This window comes from Athene cunicularia (assembly GCF_003259725.1).
Source record: "Athene cunicularia isolate RWA chromosome 1 unlocalized genomic scaffold, athCun1 chr1_part2, whole genome shotgun sequence".
NCBI lineage: Eukaryota > Metazoa > Chordata > Aves > Strigiformes > Strigidae > Athene > Athene cunicularia.
Window position 1 is genome coordinate 57,189,042 of NW_020799092.1, and position 13,593 is coordinate 57,202,634.

The 13,593-nt window shown below is 39.5% G+C and overlaps 1 long non-coding RNA gene across 2 annotated transcripts in view; it reads right to left on the reverse strand.

Moving 5' to 3' along the window:
- Positions 1-1,977: 1,977 nt before the first annotated feature.
- LOC113491580 overlaps positions 1,978-13,593 on the reverse strand; it is a 30,526-nt gene continuing 18,910 nt past the window's right edge. The window contains exons 3-6 of one of the 2 annotated variants that reach the window (XR_003400435.1): positions 11,159-11,255; positions 10,052-10,139; positions 5,563-5,660; positions 1,978-2,594 (exon numbers count right to left, since the gene is read on the reverse strand). This is a non-coding gene — a long non-coding RNA (uncharacterized LOC113491580). The remainder of the gene's footprint in view (positions 2,595-5,562; positions 5,661-10,051; positions 10,140-11,158; positions 11,256-13,593) is intronic. The other variant, XR_003400436.1, reaches the window with a different exon arrangement.

Genomic DNA, 13,593 nt, shown 5'->3' on the forward strand with positions numbered 1-13,593 from the left:
TATCTAAGAGAACCAATAGAACTTCTACCATCCATATATGGCTATCTTTTTCAACTAGTTAGAACACACCTGTTGCCCAAGGACAAAAGCATAATATTTTGCTGAACATTATAGTTCTTGGTAGATTTTCACAGTGAACTGCTTTGGTTTGATGAACACAGTAGTCCTTGGTAAAATTCCACAGAACAGTCTAGGAAAGCAGGATTCTTAGCGATATTAAAAATTACTATAAGTAATACTATAACTTGCGATAAGAAAGTTGCTAATCAGTTTTCTATAAGTAAATAAATCTCAAAACAAGTAATCATTTCTCTGTATCACTCCATCATGCTCACATGCAGAATCTGACAAAATGAAGAATTGGCACAAAATGTAGAGGACATCTTGTATTTATGATTTTCATCCATACAAGTGCAACAGACTTCATAACTGAACCCAAATAAAAAGTATTTAAATTAGTATTTTTAGGATTGTGACCTGGATTTAAATTAGTAATTATTTGGATACTGAACAGCAAAACTTTATTTTCTCAGAGATTCAAACTGAAAGCTCTTTCACAACTGGAAAGCCATGCGGGAAGCCATCCCAAACTGTGAGAGCTAACTTCACATTCCTTCCTGGTGGCAAGTCATATTTTGAGCCCCAACATATACGTAAAAAGCACACTTAGGTATAAAGACTATCAATCACAGATGGCTAGATCCCGTATAAAGTCTTCCTGAAAAAGCTGTATCCTGTAAAAAGTAATTAACTGCGGTGGGCGGAGGAAGCAAGCAGCCGATTCAATGTGAATGATAGAGCGAGCTACGACTTTATTGAAAGAAATCACACCTTATATAAGCATTCTACAATAATCATGCATACTACTCACAAATCTATTGGATAGATGTAAAAAGCTACATTATAATATCTCAGCCATTGGGTACATCTAAAAGGTCACATTATAATATCCCAGCCCCTTGTGGCATTTCTGGTGTGCATAAACATCTTTCTTGCTTTGAACCTGTTTCCCCCCCAAGGTCATAATGCGCCCCAACTTATCTCTTTGTTCTCACAACAGCCCCTGTTAGCACCACTGAGCCTTGAATCTCCTTCCTTATTAGTATAACTGTACCCTGTTTTTTTTCCTCTGTTTACCTCAGGTGGCTGTGACTGACTTCTGCAGGGAGCTATGGCCTTGCTCTCTGCAAGCCGTTCTCCAACAATTAACTTTGAAGTTAGTCCCACTTTGTGGAAAACCTTGACTAGATTACCTTCAGAGTTTCCTTCCATCTTAAGTTATTATATTGTTCTATGAATCATATACTGCCTTTGAGTTCAGTAGATACTGGGTTGGACTGCTGTTTCTTGAAAAAGATAACATTTAAAATTTTGTGTGTTAGATCCATTCAAAAATATTCTGGGAAAAATAATTTCTGAAAAATATCATGAGTTTGGTTTTATTTTTTAATTCAGGAGCAGTAAAAAAACCTAGAAAAATAATTGTTGTGAAAAATGTATATGTTAAAAACTAAAAAAAAAAAAAAAAAGCTTTGATATATAGCATTCACCAAATTTTATACAATACAGACATTTTAATCTTTCCTTTTCCACTTTTCATAAAAAATCAGACAACATTTTTCTTAAAAATAATTTTTTTATTAGAAGTCAGTTTTTCTTAAACTTATTTTTCAGTTACATAATTACTCTTGGTTAAAATAGTTAACTAGATAGTGTGGTTGTTTTTAGAAGCTACAATATTGGATATTAACCAGTTTTGTTAATTCACAGGAGAGCAATTTTTCTATAGATACAACATTCTATACCGGCATAAGCTGGTTATCTTCTGAAGTTGATAAAAACACGAAGACTGTTAATGATCCAGATTTAAATAAGATAATATGATTACATACCATCACAGGGCTATATAACATGCTGTTCTCATGGGCTAGTGACAGAACCAGTTATCTTCCCTCCTGGATTTCAATATATTTCATTCTGAGAAAACAGTTTTATACAATAAATATCACGACCTGCTGTCTTAGTTAATATTATATTATACATTATTAGACTAATTATAAAAGCGTAATAACTTGGACAAACTTTCTAGGGAATAGATTCTCATTATTGGCTCAGGGAAACCAATTCAAGTTGAACAAATAACAGTTGTAAGCTGCTGACGGAGATCTTCTAATTTAATCAAGAATCAAACTCTAATCAAACTATTTTTTAAGGTGCAACTGTTGGCTCCTTCCTAATTATTATATCTAAGTACAGTGACAGGAAAGCATGTCTCAAAATCTGGAGTAGTCTATTATTCCTTGTGACTTCCTTCAAGAAACAGTTTCAGACAGGATTGCTTGTAATAATAAAATACTAGGAATAAAGATAAAGAATGAAGCTTTCATGACAGAAGCTGATAGGTTTGGTTTGCTGAATGCTGCAGATATGTGGACTTCAAAAGAGAACTAATAAGAGAAAGAATATAAAAGGATCCTGCTTCTGGGAAGAGACACTGTCACTCAGATTCAAGCACAGGCAATGTTACTTATCATTCCCAAAGCAGTAGTCCTGTATCAGGTGGCTTTGATACATGGAAGATGAGCCAAAAAGAACTGAAATAGTAACAGGAGCATTCTCATAATACAAAAATAGTGCACAAGTAGGGACGGGGGAGAACAATATCTCTTCACAAGAGAGAACAGCAGAGCTGTAGAGGAAGGAGCACGATAACAAGCAACAGCTGGAAACTATGAACAGCAGAGAGGAGGATTGATGGAAGTATCATAAAATAGTCACTTTCCTAACAACATAGAGGCTGCCCAGAGAATCTAAAGATAACATTACTGTCATCAGTGTATATCACATGATGATTTCACATTCCAAGGGACAAAATATGCAGAAAAAACATACAGTAGTATTCAAAGTTGAACAGAACAGGCTGTATCTTACCTTTAAAACTAACATGGGGCAACTGCTGCGGTATTACCAGAAAAATAGAGTAGGAAAAAAACCTAAAAAACTAATTCAGGACAATCTTTATTCAAAGCAAGACAGCTGTGAACATCAGGTATTATACTACATGGGCTTAAAGAAACCATGTTAGACATTTTGTTTAATTCCAAATGTAAGTAGATTTTTTTTTTCAGATAATTTTATTAAGAAACAAAGATTGACAGTATACCCTTAGGTTCCAGGAATACTGAAGAAGCCTGATTCACTTCCATGATAAAAGATGACTTGGCAGAGGCTGTTTAAACAATCCACATGAGGAGGAGCGCTGCTTAGGCTAAGTACAAAAAAGACTTAATCAGCAACTCCAGGTGCACTCTGATATCTGCATCTGGGAAATTAAAAAAAAAAAATCAAAGAGGCTGATAACCTGGAATTAGTTGTCACTTATTGGAGTGAGAGCAGATTCAGCAAGAGTTCTAAAAAAGTAACACTCTTCACCCTCTCCTGTCCAAGTCACATCTCATGGGACAAGGGCTGACATGGAGCTGCACAGCTCCTGCATACACATGCAATCTGCATTGTGCCATCAAAACAAAACAATGCTTTATGGCAATGGCAAAATGCCTTCTATTTTATATTTACAGAACAATAATTACTCATGGGCAAAGACATATGCTTTCCACAGCTAATTAAACAGTAATTCTTGTATCAGTCATCATAGTATTCTCAAGTCAGGAAGTGTCAGCAGGCCTTGGAAAACTCCCTTTTGTAACAATCCTAACCAAGTTTGGGAGATACTGTTCCAATAAAGAAATATTGTTAAAGGTTAAATAGGTCTCATCAGTAAATTATTGACTTTTTTTCTAACGCAGTCTGAGGTGCAGAGACTGTAATGGATTATTGGACGCAACTTTGTAATTTTTCCAAAAGACTGCAATTACCATATGAGTAGGAAAGGAGCAGGTAACCTAGGAATTATGTATACAATCAAAGATTTAGCAAGAGCCAAGTAAAAGTACAATAACATCTTTCTTATTTTAGCTTTAATATATATGTAACATCCAACAATCCATTAAAATAGACATTTATTTGGGAAAGTGTTACTTCTATGACACCTGCATTATAAAAACCTGAAGTAATATCCCAATGATTGTAACATAGGGATGCTGAGGAATTCACAAAAGAATAAATGGGAGAATTGGTATCCGTGCCTGACAGCGTTAAATGAACTCTCTGAATACATTAGCAACAGATAAATCTCTTCACAGTTTTAGAGCAATGCTTACACACAGCAACCATCAGTAAGCTAAGAACCTCTTTCCCTTTCATTCATGGTGTTTCATAGGCAATCACTAACTATACTCTTATTGCATTGATAAGGACTGAAGAGAGCAGCCACTCAGGACTCACATCCTAGTAATGACAAAATGCTAAAACTATATCTAAGCGAGCCATTTCTCAGAGGTCCTCTGTGGTATTGAATTCTTCTCTCTTTATCCAACAACTAAGTAATCCAATAGGTCCTTTTCACCTGACATGCATTCAAATCCCTCATTGGTCGCATAAATCTGAGCTGATATCTCTACTCACCTAAAAGAAAACAGTATGGATATATGCCTTCCTTGCCCTGTGGAAAATATTTCTCCCTGAATGAATTCTTAAAACATAGACAGAGAAGAGATTGACTCTAGATTTTAGAGCTTACCCAGGTGAAAGAAGTATTCCTCTCTCTGTTAAAAGTTTTGTTGTACAAGTGAAATGGACTTAAGAAATGTGAGAGGCAAACCCAAAGAGACTCTCATGGTTAAATCACTTTCCTGGAAAAGATGCATTCAGATGCTCTCACGGTGAGGGGAAGGGTGAAAAAGAACTGGACTTATATCATCTGCATCCATAGTGAGTGCTCTCATCAGCCTTTTTGGCTATGCTGTATACAGAACATAGTCTGCTCAGCATGCAGCAAATAATTGCTGGGTCGGACTGTGCAGAAAAGCTAAAAGAGGTCCCTTAGATTATGACTCTTAGTGGGTACCAGTAGAAGAGAAATACCAATCTACTCCCCACTATCAAGAATTGATTGGTTTGTGGAAATTTTACTGCAGGAATAGACTTTCAGCACCTCAGGAAACATGATAACATTTACTTATATGGTGGTTATGTGCTCAAGATCTAAATTTGAGACTAGTCTGACAGAGATATTAGAAGACCCCCAATTATTTGTAGCTGTAGCTCTTGGCATACTGAACTGGATTTTTCTACATATGTAAATACATAAATAAATTAAAAAATCAAAGTCCACAAGCCCTCAGGTGTCACCATTTCACTAATAAGTAGGTGACTTCTTCTACAGATGTAAATGGCCCAAATGCAACAGCTGCAATTTTCTTTCAAAAACTGTGCACAATCCCAGTCAGAGTAACAGACACTGTATGAAAAGCTTCAATTAAATAGTTGCTAATGGAAGCTGAAACAACAGTGGGATTCAAGCTCCATACTCTCTTAACGAAAGCAACGATTTCAGTATCAGCCAATTAATAATGAAACTACCAACAGCTTATAAGTATTCAGCTAAAGGAAAACAGTAACAAAATAACACAAGCAAACACGCAAAATCAAAAATACACTCACCTGTGCTGTAAAGGTTTGCATCAAAGGGAGCAAATTTCTGACAGACTGGCTGCCACATAGGTTGGATTGCAGTTACCTATATGCAGTTGATTGCATGCCTATGGAAGGACAGCGCATTTTATTACAGCATCATGTCCAAAAATAAATTATTTCAGAAAAATAGAATCTAGCAACTTGTTTAGTAGTCTACTCTGAGCAGGTAAATTCAGGCTCTTGTAGAGAATTGTGACATATTTAACATGAAGAACAACTACAGTACAGCGTAACCTGACAACGTCTGTTTGCTTGTTGGTTTTCTGGATTGAAATAGATACATTTGTTGTGGCTGATTATTTCTCTTGATACATAATTTGCAGTGTTTACAGAAACTGCAGATATTCAGGCCATATAAAAATGGAAATTTATATTTGTAAAACATATTATTTTTCATGATTTGGTTTCTCCTGGGGGTTTTCAGTGTACAGATAAGGCTCACCATTTTTGCATAGAATTTTGACTGTAACTATTGTGTTAACTGAAGAGTTTCATTAATAATATAATAGTGGGGATACACAGTGAGAAACAAAGACCTTAAGAACAATTATAAACTCAGTTTGTGTAGTTGCTGTAAGATCTTGTTCCTGTAATATCAGATGCCCTGCTGGATCTCCTCTTTGTGAACAGAGAAGGACTGGGGGATGATGTGGTGGTTGGAGGTTGACTAGGGCACAGCAATCACGAAATAATAGAGTTCTGTATTCTTAGATAGGCCGGGAGAGGAGTCAGGAGAACTAACATCCTGGACTTCCAAAGGACTGACTTTGTCTTGTTTAGGCACCTGCTTGACAGGATCCCTTGGGAGATGGTCCTGAAGGGTATAGGGGTCCAGGAAGGCTGGGTGCTCTTTAAGAAGGAAGTCTTAATGGCACAGGATCAGGCTGTCCCCAGGTGCTGTAAGAGAAGCTGGCAGCAGAGAAGACCACCCTGGCTGAACAGGGAGCTTTGGCTGCAACTCAGGGAGAAAAGGAGAGTTTACGGCCTTTGGAAGAAGGGTCTAGCCAGTCACAGTGATTACAAAGATGCTGTGAGGCTATGCAGGGTGGAAATCAGGAGGGCTAACGCCCAGCTGGAAATTAATCTGGCTTCAGCAATCAAAGACAAAAAGAAATGTTTCTATACAGCTAAAGAAAGACTAGAAAGAGCCTCCATCCCCTGTTAGACACAGGAAGAAACATGGTAACAAGTGATGAGGAGAAGGCTGAGGTGCTTAATGCCTTCTTTGCCTCAGTCTTTCATAACAAGACCAGTTGTACTGAGGGAATCCAGCCTCCTCAGCCAGAAGACAGAGACAGAGAGAACGACCCCCCTGCAATCCAGGAGGAGACAGTCAGTGACCTGCTGCATCACACAGACACACACAAGTCTATGGGACCAGATGGGGTACACCCAAGGGTGCTAAAGGAGCTGGCTGGGGTGCTCACCAAGCCACTTTCCATCATTTACCAGCAGTCCTGGCTGACCGGGGAGGTCCCGACATGTTGGAAGCAGGCCAGTGTGACACCCATCTATAAGAAGGGTCAGAAGGATGATCCGGGAAACTACAGGTCTGTCAGCTTGACATCACTCCCCGGGAAGCTGATGGAGCAGCTCATCCTGAGTGTCATCACACAACACATGCGGGACAACCAGATGCTCAGGCTCAGTCAGCATGGGTTTATGAAAGGCAGGTCCTGCCTGACAAACCTGATCTCCTTCTACAACAGGGCGACCTGCTTATTGGATGAGGGAAAGGCTGTGGATGTTGTTTACCTTGACTTTAGTACGGCCTTTGACACCATTTCCCACAGCATTCTCCTGGCGAAACTGGCTGCTCATGGCTTGGATGAGCACACACTCTGCTGGGAAAAAACTGTCTGGATGGCCAGGCCCAAAGAGTTGTGGTGAATGGAGTTAAATCCAGTTGGCGGCCGGTCACGAGTGGTGTCCCCCAGGGCTCGGTTTTGGGGCCACTCCTGTTTAACATCTTTATGGATGATCTAGACAAGGGGATCGAGTGCACCCTCAGTCAGTTTGCAGATGACACCCAGTTGGGTGAGTGTTGATCTGCTCGAGGGTGGGGAGGCTCTGCAGAGAGACCTGGACAGGCTGGAGCCATGGGCTGAGGCCAACTGGGGGAGTTTCCATAAGGCCAAATGCCGGGGGCTGCCCTTGGGCCACAACAACCCCCAGCAGCGCTACAGGCTTGGGGAGGAGTGGCTGGAGAGCTGCCAGTCAGAGAGGGACCTGGGGGTGTTGATTGACAGCCGCCTGAACAGGAGCCAGCAGTGTGCCCAGGGGGCCAAGAAGGCCAATGGCATCCTGGCTTGTGTCAGCAATAGCGTGGCCAGCAGGGACAGGGAAGGGATCTGACCCCTGGACTCGGCACTGGTGAGGCTGCACCTCGATTCCTGTGTTCAGTTTTGGGCCCCTCACTCCAAAAAGGACATTGAATGACTCGAGCGTGTCCAGAGAAGGGCAACGGAGCTGGTGCAGGGTCTGGAGCACAGGTCGTACGGGGAGCGGCTGAGGGAACTGGGGGTGTTTAGTCTGGAGAAGAGGAGGCTGAGGGGAGACCTCATCGCCCTCTACAGCTCCCTGAAAGGAGGGTGCAGAGAGCTGGGGATGAGTCTCTTTAACCAAGTAACAAGTGATAGGACAAGAGGTAATGGCCTCAAGTTGTGCCAGGGAAGGTTTAGACTGGATATTAGGAAGCATTTCTTTCCAGAACAGGTTGTTAGGCGTTGGAATGGGCTGACCAGGAGGTGGTGGAGTCCCCATCCCTGGAGGTGTTTAAGAGTTGGGTCTACATAGTGCTGAGGGATCTGGTGTAGTTGGGAACTGTCAGTGTCTTGTTAATGATTGGACTGGATTATCTTCAAGGTCCTTTCCAACCTGCATGATTCTGTGATTCTGTGATTCTGTGACATAGCACTGAGGGATATGGTGTAGTTAAGAACAGTCACTGTTAGGTTGGACTGGTTGGACTGGAAGATCTTCAAGGTCTTTTCCAACCTAGATGATTCTGTGATATTCTTGATGTTCCAGAAGAAAACTTTTATCAGAAGACAATACAGAATTTATTTATCAGAGTCATCAATTTAATATAACTTTAAGTATCTCAACCTTCAAAGAAATTCAGTGCAAGTGACACCAAACTTCTGGAACAATTCTGAAATAAGCAGGACCCAGTTTACACAAGTATCAATTTTAAGGCTAAAAAATCACTTCTCCAATTAAACTGAATTCTTACACAACAGTGAAAAACACAAGATTTGAAAGGAACTTCTAAACAGGTCACAGACAGAAACTCTCGTATGCAGTCACTCATACTACTGAATTCTTAGCATGGTCCCTAAAACAGCTTTGATCCGTGCCAACCAGGACAGCCCTACACAGTGTACAGGCAGCATTCATGGAACAGTCTGGGCAATGGACTGTTCCCAACAGGTTGGATGCATGAAGCTTCTGAGTGAAGGGAGGAAATTTTGTGCAACTTGCCACCACAGATTTGTTCTTGGCCCATTTTAGTTGCGTACTAATAGCTGCTACGAGTAAATATTTTGTTGGAAAAATCACTACTTTTATCAGGAAGCATTCTTCCAAACTTAAACATGCACAGGAAAACCATCAGTTCTTCACAGAAAGCCTTGTGTCAGACCCTCATTTAAAACAAATGAGGAAAGTTCTACTGATTTTTAATTAAGTTAGTAGTGCTATGCTGATTTACATGTGCTATGGATATGGCCCTCTGCTTCACAGTACAAAATCATCTTCATTTACAGTCTTTTAGACAGTTCTGAGAGATTTAATTTGTGTGGAAAAATCTATTCTGAACTGTGGTGGGTTTGTTGGTGTGTGTCCCTAGATAAAAAGGGATTATGGCTTTACAGGCAAAGAGAAGTGGAGCTAAGTTAAAACTATAAAGCACTTCATCCATTTCTTCCTACAGAGGATCACTAAATACAGTAAATCAGATGCTATTAAAATCTTGGAGGAACTGGTTCAGGGAATTTCACTGACAGAAGCATGATGCCTTTTCTTCCACAGAATAATATAAGGAAATGATGCAGTCCAGAGCTTTGACTGAAAGAACACAATTTTAGTTTGCTAATAAATGCAAAATATTTAAAAGTAATTTCTTCGCTCTATAATTTTAGAAATCTGTGATTTAAAATAATTTTAACCCCTTTTTGGCAGGTAATGACAGGAGAGGTGGAGCAATGAGCCCTTTCATGGGGTTTCAGATCCAATGTCCAGTCATTAGCTGCCAGGAAATTCATGACTTCAAAATTACTTTATTGCTTCATTAATATCTTAAATATTTCTGACATCCTAAATATATTGGAAAACTGGTGCATCTGAGCCCTCTATATATTGACTATTGCTTCTGTATAACTATTAATAGTCCATGGCTTCTCTACAGTTTCTCCTTTTTTCATTGTCTCTTATTTTTCCTTTTTCAAAATGAGACCTCATCTGTAAATTTTAAATTGCAGTCTGTTGCTTTCTATCCAAACCTACACCATTCCAAATGCATACTGGTCCTCTGTGAAAGAAGACTTTGGAAAGAAAATTAAATTTCAAAGCTTACCCTCAGGAAAAGGAAATCTGTGCTAAGAAGAGGAAGTGTTTTCTCATGTGCTGATAACACACAAATTCCCTGTGCATCTCTGTATATATAAATGGAATAGCAGAATGCATATGTGTTGAAAAGAACATGAGTGAAATTTATTAGTTTTGTACTGAAAAGTATCTCAAGTGATAAATTCACCTGGGCTTCACGTGGGATCTTCTTAAGACAAGGTGGAACTGCAATAGCGGGGCTATCATGACTTGGTAAGTCTTTCTGTTGGAGTATCACAATTTGGGTAATTCTCATTTGGACAGCATTAGAGACTAGAGACTGATTTTAGAAGTTTATGGTTACAGTGCTCAGGAAAAAAGAGGATTCAAAAGCCTATCTAATTGAATAGCTAGTATTTGCAATTAACAACTGCAGCAACTCCAGGCTGTCAGAGCATTTGGATTCAAATTCCTGACTTGAGTCTGAAAAACTGAGGGCCAGACTCTTCCACAGGCAAACAAATGTCTTGACCATCAATATATAGCATGAGTAGAACAAGGAAGGATGATAAAGCTTGCAAATCTCTTAAAAATTGTCTTACAAGTTGCTGCAAGATCATAATTTTATTTTATTCATTAAAAAAAAAAATGCAACTGCACTTTGGGGGTAGAAAAATTGATTCTCACCAGATCTCTTTGGGAGAAAGATTGCTGACATTTACTGGCATTCCGTAAACACAGATAACAGAGCTACATCTCCTAGGAACTGCTCCATTTGTAATACCTTCTACAGATGTGCTTCACAACATGCAGGGGGTTCCCGATTTCATCAAGCATTCATCTACACGCTTTCTAGACTGGTTAGTCAGATCTTGTTTGAACTTGCTTTTGCTAATTGTATTAGGAAAATACACCCTAACGCTATTCATAACTAGTGAGTCCCCTTCCATTGTTAGTCAAAGGACTTAACTATACTAAAGCACTACCAAAAAATCCTGCAAAGTCACATATTTACCAACAGGAATATATTCAGAGTGAAGAACAAGAGCCAATTCTTGTCTCAGTTATTGATCGCAGTTTGATTCCTCTAAGGTCAGTTTATCCTGGAATATCTGGGAAAATAATTGGTTCTCTAATTAGTTTTTAACAAATAGGAAAATTGGCATAAAAAACTTAGCAAACAAATATTCGATTCTGCATTACAGTAAATATACTCTTTAGGTTAGTTCAGAACCTTAATCTAAAGCTTCAAATAGTATTTAACCCACAGCTAGTGAAGAGGCCTTTGGTAACCTCCAGATCATGCCACATATTTCCAGTGAACCACTTTGGAAGCTTAATTCCCAGAACAGAAACCATTGACTACCTGGGAATTAACTGAGGCAACTAAACCCTTCACTTATAAAGGTTATTAAACTCACAAAGAAGAAAAACAAATAGGATTTTGTTGGCCAAAAAGTAAGTCACAGAGCAGAGCTCTTGGTAAACATAGCAGCAACTTGGAATACCTCAGAGTTTTTATTGTGGGGGAGGATTTCTTTTTGTCACACTACAAGGAAGAAAAAGGGCTAAAGACATTAACATGTTTAGTGTCAGGCTGGATAAATCCAAAATCCTTGAAATAAATCCCTAACTGCAAAATGAGTTCAAGCCTGAGCCTTGAGTGAATTTTCTTCTTGTTCTGCTTCTGGCTTTCTTGAAATGACAAAAAAAAATCTGTGAAATCCAGATAAAGAGAAATAGGATAATAGGAGAATGAATAACAAAAAGCTTAAAAAAGGATCTTTAAAAAGTATAGTGATACTTGGCTAAGCAGTGGCATTTTTCCTGACAATTTAATAATGTATTTACCAAGACCAAGTTCAAACTTGCTTTGCACCTTATGTAATAGCATTTAGGTTGTATGACTTTCCAAATAGGCTATGGGATGACCATATAAGCCAATAGAAAGGACATAAGGGGATCAGTATGAAGGCTAAAATTGGGTATGTACTGACTTTTAGTAGCTTACCTATCTATGGCATCTTATTTAAATTGGTTGTTCTCCATACTGATTCACTGAGGAAGTTTCAGTCAATGGGAAATATCTGTTCCTCTGTCATTTTCCGTCTCCTGGTCTCCAGAAGAACAGCATCTGATCAGACTTGCACAGACTGCACTGAGGGAACAGGCTCACTCCTCAGCATGTGATGTGGCTGGTACCTTCATTTGCTCTGCAACAGGACTAGAAGATGTCAGTATGAGGAACGAAGATTTGGAACTGTTTTCCTCGCCTTCTGAATTGCTCAGGAAGCATTCAGAGCCAAGCCCATCTGACAGTTCGACTGTTTTGCTCAGGTCTAATATCAGTGATAAGTATGGTGTAATATGTGTCTGCACAGAGCATCGACCAACAAGATGATTTAAGATGCTCTTGCAGGTAGATCATCCCATATACACTTTCCTAGTCGAGCAGAACCATAGTTATAATATTGTAATTAGTTACATAGTTATAATGTTGTAAGTTGTATATGTAAAGCACAAATTTATATTTCCATTAAACTATATTATTAAATTATATTAAATATTTATGTTAGAATTTCAATTTATAGAGAAAAAATAATTATTGTAAGTTAACTAGAATTCTAGACAAAGATTTTATGCCTATAGAAACATGAAAGAAAATCCCAAAGTAAAGTGTTCTTTTTCTTTTAGTAATTACTGAATACTAAGTCTCACACAGAAAACAACCAGTCAGAACATCATACTCTATAGCTGACTTAAAAATATGTATTCTGTAACTTTATTCTTTGGCAGTTTCTGAATATTCTTCTGTTCCTCAGAATTTGTAAATTTTAGTAATTTTCTACAGTGGATGGATTTCTAAGTATCACAGAATCACAGAATCACCAAATCGTCTAGGTTGGAAAGGACCTTGAAGATCACCCAGTCCAACCAGTAACCTAACACTGACAGTTCCCAGCTACATCAGATCCCTCAGCACTATGTCGACCTGACTTAAACACCCCCAGAGTGGGGACTCCACCACCTCCCTGGGCAGCCCATTCCAACGCCTAACAACCCCTTCTGTAAAGAAATGCTTCCTAATACCCAGTCTAAACCTTCCCTGGCACAACTTGAGGCCATTCCCTCTTGTCCTATCACTAATTACTTGGTTAAAGAGCCTCATCCCCAGCTCTCTGCACCCTCCTTTCAGGGAGCTGTAGAGGGCGATGAGGTCTCCCCTCAGCCTCCTCTTCTCCAGACTAAACACCCCCAGTTCCCTCAGCCGCTCCCCGTACGACCTGTGCTCCAGACCCTGCACCAGCTCCGTTGCCCTTCTCTGGACACGCTCGAGTCATTCAATGTCCTTTTTGGAGTGAGGGGCCCAAAACTGAACACAGGAATCGAGGGGCGGCCTCACCAGTGCCGAGTCCAGGGGTCAGATCCCTTCCCTGTCCCTGCTGGCCA